The sequence below is a fragment of the Lonchura striata genome, chromosome 3 (genome assembly GCF_050655825.1).
Source record: "Lonchura striata isolate lonStrDom1 chromosome 3, ASM5065582v1, whole genome shotgun sequence".
Taxonomy (NCBI): domain Eukaryota; kingdom Metazoa; phylum Chordata; class Aves; order Passeriformes; family Estrildidae; genus Lonchura; species Lonchura striata.
In genome coordinates, this window is record NC_140705.1 from 11,773,943 (window position 1) to 11,787,591 (window position 13,649).

Genomic DNA, 13,649 nt, shown 5'->3' on the forward strand with positions numbered 1-13,649 from the left:
GGTGAAGTCTAGACCTACCAGGCTTGGGGAGCTGCCCATGTCTAGTCAGGTGAAGATGAGGTGAAGGAGAGAACTATTATCAGCCAGCTTGAAGGGTGCTCACTTCTGGGTAGAGGCAGATCACACAGCGTCTATTTAGTCTGGTTTGCTTAAAACATGTGAACTCTTGAACCTGCCACTGGATCCCTTCAGATAAAAATGTTTCAGTGAGTATTCCAGCTGCTCCAGTTTTCCTTTCATTTGGCTAAGATTGCTCTCTTGAGAGGAGTTAGCATTAAATCAAAATTTTAAGTGAAAATATGATATGCATTATAACAATGATAGTAATTTCACAATGAGAGTAAATAACCATTTGTACATATTCTCATAAGACATATATTTGATTGGAAGTCTTTATAATTCATTACCTCTCTATAAAGAAATTCTGTAGTTTAATTAGGAGCAGAAGACCAAATTCAAAGATTGCACAGCCGAGGTCTATGATATTTTTCTATAGTCATGTTAAATGATGACTGTCATTCCCTCTGGCCCAAAAATGGAAAATCAATTCAGCTTTAGAAAAAGTCCTTTTTCAGCACAGCCATTGCACAAAGTAATCTTAAAATGCAGGCATAAGGCTCTGAACATAAGCAAATAAGCAGCGTATATAGAAAATCAGCATTTTTATGCTATCAAGTTTCAAAATTTTTTACAGTGTTTGTCTGAGGTTCAATGTGCAGTGCTCCATAGTCTTCTGGGAAATTAAAGACTTTATTAGAAAATGAAGAATATGAAAAAATAATTGCAGACTTTGATAAAAAATTGTTTAGAAGAGAGAGTAAGTATTATTAGGTAAAGCAAGACAAACAAGAAAAAAAACAAACAAAAACTAACAATTGAAGAATGTAAGTGACAGATCAAAACCACCTATTTCCCTTGTGGCTACTCTTCCAGTGTTTTGTGGAATCATGAAGAATAGTTATCCAAAGTTTATTTGCTTCAGCCTGGAGAAAGGGAAGAAATGCTGTCAAATTAGATATAATAAATATCTGGAAATAAACAGTGTCAAAGATCTGTATAGATTGGAAAAAGCACATTGATTGTTTCCTTAAACATGCTGCTCAGTGTAAACAGTCTGGCTACGCAAAAATGTCATGATGTCTGGCAGGGTCATGAACAATGTAAGTCCCCAGAAAAAATCCCTGATGTCCTACCCCAAAGGGTTCTTTGAATCCAACTAAAATGACACATGAGTGCAGGAGCATTTCTGGGGGCATTCATAATATGCTGCCCCTGGGGCAGATAAGGGCATTTAAGTGAAAGGGTGTTCTGAGAACACAAGAGCGTTAATTCTGCCCAGAGCAAACACCTAGCTATGAGAATGACTAATTATGACATAAATATCTGAAAAATACAAAATTCTCCTAAAATTGTTTTCCAGAAAATGCAGTCCTGTGATGTATCCTGTGAGTACAAACACTAGGCAAAGTTGGACAAATATCACTTTTAGAGATAGATACTCTGCTTTCTGAGCAACACATTTCACAGGCACAGAAGGGTGCTGAGAAATATTTCCTTTTTTTCAGTGTCTGACTGCAATTTTAGAGAACATAGGTGGAAAGTGGCAATTACCATAAAAATGACACAGTTCCTTTCCCTCTCCCATTCCAGGAGACCACTGCCTTTTTTTCCTGTTTTGTTTTGCTTTGCTTTGTTTATTTGTTATAGAGATGACCCAAGGCACTACACGAGGGGCACAGGATTGATTGACAGAAAACTTTCATACTGATACTTTCTCAAGACTTCAAGATTTGGGACTCTTCCACATTTCTTGTGTTCCAGTTAAGAAATATAGGTCTTTTTTATAAGGTGTTGATTAGAAAAGTCCATCCAAATCTACATCTACTTGTCATTTTTGTATTATAAATACTGTAAGCATTACAAACAAGATTTATAGACCTTCTCTGACTTGACTCATCACCTTAATTTCTTGCACAACTCTCCTCTCCCCTCCCCAGAGCCTTTTAATCATAGTTAGTGTGGCACCTAACAAAAGGTGAATAAATTCAAAGGGTCGTTAGAGTCTGCAAAAGGTAGCAACTAATGCCAGAAAGGCTACAAACTGTGGCTTATTTTACTCAAAATGAGAATTTGCAGTGGCTCCCTTCATTGATATGACCTCCTAAGAATCCACGATATGACCTCATTTCTGTCCTTTCCATTGCTTTTGTGATTCTGCTAAAAGGCGTGAGGAAAGGTTGAGGGAGTTGGAGATATTCATCCTGGAGAATCAAAGGCTCCAGGGAGATCTTATTGAGTCCTTTCAATATGTAAAAGGGTCTATAATAATGGTGGAAGAAAAACCTTTAGGAGGTCCTATTGCTACTGATCAAGGAGTAAAGGTTTTATGAAAAGTATAAATCAGGTGTGTTCATAAAAAATGGTGGTGTTTTATTAATCCATGGTTTTTGCAATATATTTGTAGTTTTACTATCAACTCCTTGCAAAAGGATGGAGGGCTAGGTTAATGACAGACCTTGAGGATTTCTATTTTTTAACACCTACAGTTTATAGGTTAATGACAGAAATTAAGGATTTCTAGCTTCTGATACCTACAGTTTTTCAGTTTTTTTTCAAAGTCACACCAAGACACTGATTCCCTCTCTTGGTTAAATGTATTCTTGTTAGAACTCACATTCCTTGAAAGAACTGATTTCAGAAATATGAACATCTTGTAAGGAGAATACATAATTTCAATTCTTGGCATACTTCCTACTTTTCTAAGCATATATGTTTCTATGATTCTATAAGACACCCTAGGTATCAATATAGATATAAATGTATCTAAGAAGCCTTAGTACATTTTGAGTACATATTTTTCATAATAAGTGCTGTGTTTCTCTTAAATTAACATTTTAATTCCTGAATGATCAAAGAACAGTCCTGGAAAACAAAATTGTGGAATATTTTTATGATTCTATAACATTGCTATATAGTATTATTACTTTTCATATACAGCCATCCACTAGTTGACTGATTTTAATTCATAGTCCATTATATTTTGCTTAACTTTTTATTGTTACATTTTCAAGGGCTTTATTCAAGGTGAATTTGTTGATTTGTTGCCCTTGTCTTTATTTCATTGACTGTCTCTCTGCAAAACACTTCAAGAGCACAAATCAAAAGCTTATAAAGAACTTCCCACAGCACTTAAACCTTCTGTTCAATGGGTATTTTCTTTCCATTTTAAAATGAGACAATAATGAATAGTTCATTGACTGAATAAGAGAATTTTGTGCTTACTGGAATAAGCATTGGACTAGTTCTGAAGTTATATAATCTAAAACCCCTCTTCCTGAAATGAAGACATAATAGTAGTTTAATATTCACTGCAGTGCAATGGACATCTATAAAAAGGCATTAACTTCCCTGGGCTCATTTAGCCTCACCCTGGGTACAAAGTGCTCCCAGTAACAACTCTTTCCTAAGAGGCTCAGTTATCAGTCAGGGCACATTGGAAATTTTACAGATTGCAACTTGGTTGAAGGGCAGACTCAGCACAGGACTGCCAAGCAATAGTGATCAGAAATTAACTATCAGGCCTTCATTACATAATGGTTACTCCTTTTGGATCTTGAACCCAAGGGAAGAGAATATTTACATTTTCTCCATGGTCACAATAGATAATAAATTATCTATGTCACATATCTCTCTCTTGTGATTTTCTGGGGGTTTCCTTGTTTGGTTATTTTTTGTGCAAACTTGATTCAATAAATTTGAACTGGAAAGAAAGTACCAGCTACCCTAAAATCATGATTAAACTTTGACTGTTGAAAGTAATAGTCCAAGGATTAAGAAGCTTTTCTACCAGGAGCTGATAAAGTCAGAAAGAGATTGCAAATGTCCCCAGCATTTATGCCAACTATGACAAGTAGAGTAGAAGGAAGTCAGATTGATGGAGAAATGTGTAAAAATATACAATAGCTCTTTCCTACACATAGAATCACAGAATAATTAAGATTGGAAAATACCTCCAAGATCATTGAGTCCAACCATTGGCTGAACACCACTACCCCAACTAAACCAAGTGACATATGCAGTCATATCTTGAACACTTCCAGGTACAGTGACTCAACCACATCCCTGGGCAGCCCTTCCAGTGCTTGACCATCCTTTCAGTGAAGAAATTCTTCTTGGTGTCCAGCCTGAACCATTCTTGGCAAAATTTGAGGTCATGTCCTCTTGTCCTGTCTGTTGCCTGGGAGAAGAGGCCAGCACCCACCTTGTTACAGCTTTATACAACAGTCCTGAGAGAGCTCCAGAATAACATGGATTGTCTGATTTGAAGCATACTTAGTACTGAAGAACTAAGTGATGGATTCAAGGCATGTATTCTAATAGGTGTTTTCAAGAAAAGTCCTTTGTGCAAGAGAGGTTTGGATGATGGTTCTGTCCCTTGGTACATCCTGTGGGAATTTAAGAGCATACCAATTTAATCATTCTGATGTAGCTATTGCTCTATTGTATTTCCAAAATTCCAGAGGTAAGTTCAGATGCACTGGTGACTAAAAAATTGAAAGGGGTACCTGCACAAGCAAGGATCAGGACTTCCACCATCCTTCTAATGGAGAAAGATTAAATAAAGAGAAAATGTTCTGCCAACAGTATTTTGTTGCAGCATTTATGCATAAATTAATGCTATTAATAAATAAAAGCTGCATAAATTAATGATTTCATAAAAGTTTTTCCTGTCACACATAGATTTGCCAAACCCTCTGAGGGCATAGACATTAGCCAATGAAAGCCACTGGCTCCACTGTCTTCCAGCAGTATAGAAAAAACCTTCCCAGAGTGGCTGCTCTTCTCAGTGTCTATGAAATGAAGAAATCCTATCATTCTCTGTCAAATTTGAAATGAAATCTTTTTATCATCTATCAGGAAAGGATCCAAAACCTCCTGGCCATTTTTCTTCTCCTGGCTTCTGATGGTGTATTTTCAAGGTCTCTGGATACATCCCAGTCTTTCCATCTCAGATCCTGCACAGTACTTGTGTCCCTGTTACAATGAGGCAGGGATGAAGTCCAGGTGGAAGTTCTCCAAGCCCTGTTATGTTGTTTATGCAGGCTGTTGCTGAGAAGATTTGTAACCAAATGTCACTTCTGTTCAAAAGAACCAAGGGTTTTCCCTTCATTTTCAAAAGAACCAAGGTTCCCCTTCATTTTTAGGGGAAGTATGCCAGATAAATGCTTATCTGCTCCTTAAGCACTTTCTAGTGATTTTCTGCAAGAACTCTTCAAAGAGGAAAAAATAAAAATATCCTGGTACAATGTAGGAATTACAGCACAGACATTCTTCAGCCAGGGTGGTTGTAAACCTGGCCTGAAGCTGTGAAGAGCAAGGAAGTCCCTGCCACCATCTATGGATAAACAGAAGAAAGGACAGATTCCAAGAATTTTCTTTCTGCCTGCAAATCCTCTAAGCAACATTTTGAGAAGCTAACAACTTGTTATGTAAGCATGGAAAGAGTAGTGAATCTAAAGGAAAGAGTGAAAGACTTTGGCAGAAAAGATGGTTTAATCCCTTTCACTGAGTATTGCACAGAAATATGCAATAGACATATTTTGTCTTGAAGAGAGTTCTCATGTGGCTCTTTACTGAAGCTAGAGATGGCAGCTAAATAGAAGCCAGGGATCTCAGATGAGGTTTCTTTCACAGCAGATTCTCAGGAGAGAAAAATTAATCGTGGATCTGATTTATGGATGCTGCAAAAGCTGAAGTTTTCAGAATACAGCAGATACTGTTTCCCGCAAGGGAAGACACATCAGTATTCAACTACACCACAGGACTATGACTCCTTATTGCTCACTTGCAATTTTTATGTTCAATTAAGTACTTGTGTGAAGTCACTGTCCTGCTTTTCCCTATGCAATATCTGCAGCCAGCACACCGAAACAAGATAGGGAATTTGGTCAGTTGTACCTGGAAATAAAAGGCAGCTTCAAAGGGCTCTCTGCATGCCATAGGTCTCTCAATACCCTGTACACACACTTGCTCCTCCCAATTCTTTAGGTGCTTTTGCTACTATAAATAAATTCAATAAAAATATGAGAGGTAATGGCAGGATGCGCCTGAGGGTTCTGTGACCTGCACCACAGCTGTGATGCTCTAACAGTCAATGGAAAAATATTTTCTTTTTTTGCAGAGCCCAGGACAACCCTCCTGGTCACAAGTGCATGTCCCACATGTCATCTCTGTGTCCCTCATGATGCCTTAAGTTCTAGCTTTAATATCTTTCAGATTCTGTACTGCCTTGGTGTGTAACTCTAAACTTCATATTAAGTGTTAGTAAATTCTCTTCACAGGGTAGTTAGACAAAACAATCCTTTTCCAGCCTGAGAACCAAGGGCAGCTGTTACAGCCTCATGCCCAAAAAGCATAAACAATGGCAGATTGAAGAGAACAAACCAGGAGGATAAGACTTCTAACCTGAAGCTCTAATTGGGCAATTAACCCCAATATGTAAATGGACCAAAAGTTAAAAAAGTGTGAAAACTCTGCCCAAGATAAACCCAAGATGATCATCCATCTTGGGTTCATCTTGGGCAGAGCCCCAGTCAGGGTCGTGTACTGCCCAAGGTGTATACTTTTAAGATAAATTCCTACTTTATTTCATTAACTCTGTCTAGTTTCTGTTCCAGATCAGCCTCTCGAGGCATCACTCAGGGGTCCCACAGTACAATGACAACAGTCCAGCTCACAAAGCAGCTGGGTACCACAAGACTCATGAAGAGGAACAGAAACTGCATTGCTTCTCAAGAGCCAAGAACAGCCACTCTGAAGTCCAGTTTACCTAGTAGGACTAGGTAAAGTCCTACTAGAAGTGGTCGAGTCACCATTCCTGGAAATGTTTAAGAAACAAGTAGACATGGCACTTTGTGACATGGTTTAGTGGCATAGCAGTGTTTGGTAAAAGGTTGGACTGGATGATCTTGACAGTCTTTTCCAACTTTAATGGTTCTATGATTCTATGACTCCAAAGCACACATTCCATGGAATAAGCCTTGTGCCACAGAGACATGATGTTTGTAATAAGAATGGACACTTTGCCAATACAACCTGATGTGCACGCCCCTGCTCATCATGTGGTGAACCCCTCATGTCATTTCACAATGGGGAGAAGAGGAATCAACAGGTCAAATGTTTAAAGAACACTTGGCAACTTCTGGTTTATATGAACAGACATGGACTAGACAAACTTCTGTATTCAAATAGCCTTAAATGTTACTTCCTCACTCATTATGAAGCTGTGGTGTAGAAGTCAGAGTCACAGCTTTGATGGAGGGAAAGTGTTGGCTTCTCAAGACTGCCAAGTAGAGTTTTGTGCTAGAAGGGTCTGTGAATTTTCACAGATGCCTTCACTTTTTGAACAAAGCATTTGGCACAGCTGAGATCACCTGCTTTCTGCAATAACAAGATCATGAAATCATGGCTGGAGACAAACCATAAATGATAAGTTTTGCTTAACTGCCTGCCCACTTCTGTAACCTCCATTAACCTAAATCTCCTTTGAGGAAAACGGGATTTATCAGTCTGTTGTGATGTTACTTTCATTATGGTATCAGACGCCTGGCTGCTTCCCTGCCATGCCTAGATGAGTCTTGACCCTGCCTGATCCCAAACTGAAGCACTGATTTTGAACAGAAAACTGAAATAATCTATCATATCCACCTTGGAAAACAATTTCATTAGCCATCAGCAGGATACTGTTCACCAGTAGTTCTGCACAGCACTGGAGAGTAAGATCCAGAAACACTTAAAGGCAAGGACAGCTGAAGGCCCATTTAGAGGAAGATGACATTATTTCCTCTTTATAAAAATTAGGAATCTAGCTATGCAAAATTGATTGTCAAGACTTTCTGATGAGCCAAAGAAAAAAGGAATATTTCCTATGAAGGCAATTTGGCCTAATGCAAGGTAGAATAGGCCTTGCTCTATGGAGATTTTCTCTCTCCTCAAAACCAGAATTTAGGCTAGACACCTGACCTCTAGATAAGAAAAGACTTTTTTGAGTGCAACTGAAGAAGTTGCAACTCATGGAGGCATACAAGTTCTTGCTTCTTTTTGCTAACCACAGAATGACTTGGTTTCAACATACACATAAATGTGTTTTTTTACTTCTATTAGCCTTACTTATCTGAAAATGCAAGGATATTTTCTCAAATCACTTTACTGTTGTTAATAGTAAATTTCTTTGACTATTTTTTCTTTTTGAAATTTTTGTCTCATGGTTTTTATGAGAACTCTTATAATTTTTAATGTTATTGAAAGTGTTTTATGCTGAAGTGAGATAAAAGATAAAATCCTCCAAAATGATCATGAGATAAAACAGAAGAATTTGTGTTGCTCAGTCAAAACATTTTTAAATTGTTTTGAACAATCCCATTTTTATTTTTAGATTCTTTTTAATTTTTTCATTATTTGGCACTATTTTAAATAGATAAGCAATTTAATAGCAAAACCTATTTTATTTTTTCTTTTTCTTTTCAAAGCACATATGCAAGTTGTTTGGAGAGTTTAAAACTTTAAAAATGTTTGGTGTTCAGCATGTTTTAGAATATTGTCCTATGTGCTCATAGAAACCAGCATTTTCTTATGAACAGTTTTGTTTTGATGAATACCTCTTTCTGAGTGAAAAAAATTCTAATATTTAAAAGCTATATCTTAATGTAAAGTCTCTTTTTTGTATATGACTCTTAAGTTCACTCTATAACTTTTTCTGAGTTTTTAATTTGCATCAATCTTTCTGTAAATACTTTGATCCATAAATTGATTGAGAAAAAAAATCCCTGAAGGGTAAAAATTTATTTATAAAAATATACTGAATTTTAATTATTGTTCTTTTTAAAAATAATTTATTAATTTAAAATACTTTTTGAGTTTCAAAATATTTCTGGTAACTAAATAAATCCATTGCTATAATAAGCAATTATATTCACGAAAAATTGTAAAGAGGAAAGAAAATATGAAAAGAAGTTAGAACAAGTGACTTTAAAAAAAAAAAGCCTATTGTTTTTTAGCTCTAGAAATAGCTCTTGAAAGCTTATTCATGGCTAAATATAGATTCCTGCAAATTAAAAAAAGAAATTAGAAGGTATAAAAGGCAACTCCACAAAGAAATATACTTATTTAATCTTTTAATGTTTACTGCTTATTTAAGAGTAACAATTAAGAATCTAAAGACTTATGCTGAAACCCACCATAAATAATTACTTCAACTCACAGAATTAAGGGATTTTATAACCACAAGCAATACAACTTTACTGAGGATTTTCATCTCTTCTTGCCTAGGGTGTCAGTCAGGTGATCAGGTGAACAGGATAAGAGAGCAGAACCAGGTGGGATTTTCTACTAAAACTTAGGTGTTTCACAGAGTATAATATAAAGTTACTTTATTGTTTTTTCATTATATTCCAGACATAATTCTGTGGCTTCATACACTGGACAGTCATTCTCATGTAAGGCAACATCAGCACTGTGTGGCATCTGCTCCTCAAGAGACAAGTGGGAAGAGGAGGGAGATAAAAAATGTGGGAAATCCTGTAACTGTACCTGGAGCCTACTAATTATGATTAAATAGTAAGAGATTATAAAAAATGAGCAGACTCCAAGGATCTGATTTTTATTACATGGTCTGGTCTAATTTTAGACTCATGTAATGTAACTGCCTATACCTTTGGTGGTATCTAGGCTGTCTTCATGGTCAATAATAATAAGTACACCTATTTATGGCATCTTTAACTGTAATTCTCTATTTTAGACATCTTCAAGATAGGATGAAATATTTTTTGCAGAGTGTTTCCTCTTCCTTTAGGGGAACTAAGGGCAACTAACTCAGGTATAAAATTCTTTGATTAGGTGTATCCCATCCAAAGCAGAGGGTGACTCCTAACTTTTTGAAAACATCAAAATAAATTTGCACTTTCATATGAAAATACTAAATTTTTACATTCCAAGGAATATTAACATATACATAGATTATTCATGCATGTTCCAGTGCTCTGAGTCATTCACTGGGGCACTTGCTGACTTTTTGGTCAGATTAGAAAAATTTCCTTATCCTGATTGCTTTGATTTGTGCTGTGGGTGACAGACAGGTTAAAGGAATCAGGGTGTGGTTTTGTGAGTGTGTAACTGTCCTCTAAGTGCAATATGTGAGGTTTTGAAAGAAACCATTCCTCATTTCAGTTCCATTTTCCTGTCTGTGCTTTCATGTTGATGGGAGTAAATGAGATGAAGCACTACCTTAAACTAGTGTCCATATTTTTTTTCTTTTTTGTGTAAGTTAGGATCGATAATGATTTTCTTACTAAAAATATTCTCAGTCTTCTTCAGTTCTATTTCCATTACAAATGAATAAAGAAATATGAAGATGGGGAAAAAATCCAAGAGAATAAGAGTTTACAAATTACAATGGGCAAACAAAGAATCTGGGTGTAACTGCAGGAAAAAAAGGAGAGTTAAGAAGAAAAAGAAAGGAAACAAGGAAGAGATTTCACTCAAAAATTTGCTGAATTTGTAATATCCCTTCAAAAGCTAGAAGCAGAACTGTACCAACTGATATCTGTATAATACATTAAAGAAATAGTCACTAAGCCTCCATAAAATTCGTACCCATCTGGAGACAACTGTAATTAAGGGTGACCTCTTTTCTTTAGCTGTTACATCTCACAGCTTCTTTACTCTTTGTTTTCGCAAATGTGTTTACATATATTGTGTCTCCTAATTTGTGAAACAGAGCACAGCAGAAAACAGTCTTATGGAGTGCACTGATGTATGAATAATAATATAAATAATATATGCAAATTGGACCTGGTCAGAGTGGTTTTTCCCCCTACAGGGGGAAGCAAAGTGCTTCTGTTCCTGCTCTCCTTTGGGGCTTGCACATACTCTGCTTCCCATATTTTGGGCACCCCTTGTCATCTTCCTTTCTTCTGTGTTTGGCTGCTGACCATCTATAGACTGGTTTTGTATTTAACTCTTTCAGATGTATGTTTGCACATTTTTCTGTAAATGTTTAGCAAGATTTGTCTTCTATAAATAAAATGGGTGACTTTTTCACTGAAAAGTAGATCTGCCTGAGGCTTCAGGTCATCAGCTTATCATATCTCCAGAATATTTCTGGGAGATAGCAAAGCTGGCAAATAGCAAAACATTATCAGCAACCATCTTCCTCTGTGGGTGTCTTTATTGGACCTGGTATAACATATAAACCTTCTGTTTCTTAACATTCACCTATACATATGTGTACATTATAAACACCATGTGCACATGATAATGTATGCCTAGTCATTAACTAAAGCACTAATTTCTTTTTCATACAGCATCCATATACTAAATCATTAAAAGATCAGGTACTTTTGTGCAGTGAAAAAAATGCTACAAAAACCTTCTCAGCTGCTGTTATTAGTCTAAATCCCCAAAGTAGCAACTTAAAAAACTGATAAGTAGCCTTTATTCTTTATGTAAACCCCATGCCTTTATTATTAGCATTGGTGTTGCCACCTACCTTTACCGTCCCTTTCTTTTACAAAGGAATTAGAATGACTAGTTTTTCTTTTCTCCCTTGTGAAGCTTAAAGTCTATTTTACATCTCCAACTGTTCTATTTTTTCACAAAACCTTTCTAAACCTGCTTTTCAAAGTACAGGGAATCTTAAAAAACCCACAAGCTATCACAAACATTTGGACTGTTTGCTGCAGTCTCTGGTTCTGTAGCAACTTAACGCTGTCCTTCATTTCTAGGAGAGTAAACAAAATACTGCATTGCAGCAAATCTAATTTAAAGAGACACAATAGGGCAGAGGTCTGGATAAGTAAGGCTCAGTTTTGTTTGCCTCTTAGCAAAATATTAAAAGAAGCAAGAGACACACAGAGAAGCAACCTATTTGTTCTTTATTCTCTTTTTCACTTATCAAGACTTAAACAGAGCCCGGTAGACACGTTGTATTTCAGCTGAGGAAGTCAGCAATATCCACTGCTGGAGGAATATCACAATGCTGATATTTAACATTGCTATAGTGAATAGAGAAGGTATGAAAAACAGACATATAAATTAAAAATATAATGATTTGTAACTGCTCCTTAGAGGTTATTTACTTAAAATAATCAGACAACTTTAATAGCTAAAAAGTAAACAGTATTTTCCACTTTGAATAAGAGCACTGGAAATTAGGCAGATTGTAGCTACGATACAAGAACTCCAGACAAATATACAGACATTTTAAAATTGAGGGATTTAGTGAGTTTTATGCAGATCTCAGAGGCAAAATGTACATTACCAGGGGAGTGAAACCCACCAAAAAATATGTTAAATGAGAATTATCTCTGCCTCAAACTTGCAACAGTTGAGGTCCAGAGGACAGGGGCATAAAGTGGGGCTTGGCTCTGTCTGACTTTCTGTTTTTTTTTCTCAGCAGCAAAGTGCAGAAGATATTCTTTTGGATAAAAAGAACTGTCCTACTGCTGTAGGATATGGACCTCTCCCCACAAGATCAAGATCTTCCCCCAAGACCTGCTGTTTAAGGGTCACACAAGGCAAGGTTTCTTCTCCAATGTGGTCTCCAGACAACAAAGCTTGGAGTAACTGAGCCATTAGAGTCCCTGGTGATTATTTTAGCAGCAGTGAGTGTTTCTTCATCTCCCAGCCTTTCTGCTTATGTAGATCTCAGCATAACATTGCATGGTGGCATTCCAAGGACACCTGTTTCCCCCAGAAGCACTGGGGAAACAGTGTCCAGTGTCCAATCCACATCCTCAAAACACCTGATTAGATGTGAGGTGCTGCTGTGTCTTTCTTATTTGAATTCTGTCTGTGTTTTTAGCTCTCAGGATGGAAGTTTAATATCTTGTATGAACTTGTTCTTTCCAACAGGAAGTGGCCTGTTCTGAAATCTGCCTCTCTCCTTTTCTTCCCCAATTTACATAGTAATCACATGAATGAACAGGAATAGTCTCCATTTACACCCTACTGCACTCAGACCCTCACTACAGGGGCACTGCTGGGTGGATCCAATGTACACCTTTGGGTGAGACCCCCTGTCAGCCCAAGGCAGCAGAGCAAGGGCAGTCAGTCAGCTGGACAATCCCACCCTTGTCTATAATTCTGCAGGTTAAATTGCCTTTTTGCCAAACACAGAAAATGAGCTGATGCTTCTTAAATGGAAGTTGAGCATAGTGTGCTTGAAATGGAAGAGGCATTTATCCACATGACTTTCAGTTTACATACCATGAACCTCTTTTTGTGCACAGCTTAGTCCATGTGACTTTATAGATCTATTTCTTACAGGTGAACACTTGATGTGATTGCTTTAAAGGTTTTCTATCCCTTTTGGAGGACAGATCTGCTGAGGTCTGAACCCTCCCTCCCATGGAAGGAGGTTGAGAACAAGATGGAATCTGCCCACTTAATTATCTTTTCACATGGCAGTTATATTTCTTGAAAAGCATGCTGTGCTTTGCACAGCTGATGAAGAATTTAATCTAAATCCTGATCTGTAAATACAGCCTACACACTGTACTGGCAGCTATGCTGGTGTTTTTGTAGGGACTAATAAAATTCTCTTTGGTGTTAGTAAGTTGCATATTAGCCTTTCAAGTAGTCCAAATGTAAAA

At 36.9% G+C, this 13,649-nt stretch overlaps 1 long non-coding RNA gene across 1 annotated transcript in view; it reads right to left on the minus strand.

The window, feature by feature from the left end:
• The window catches only part of LOC146767792 (uncharacterized), a 45,131-nt gene that overhangs the window by 16,716 nt on the left and 14,766 nt on the right, over nt 1-13,649 (minus strand). The window lies entirely within an intron of this gene.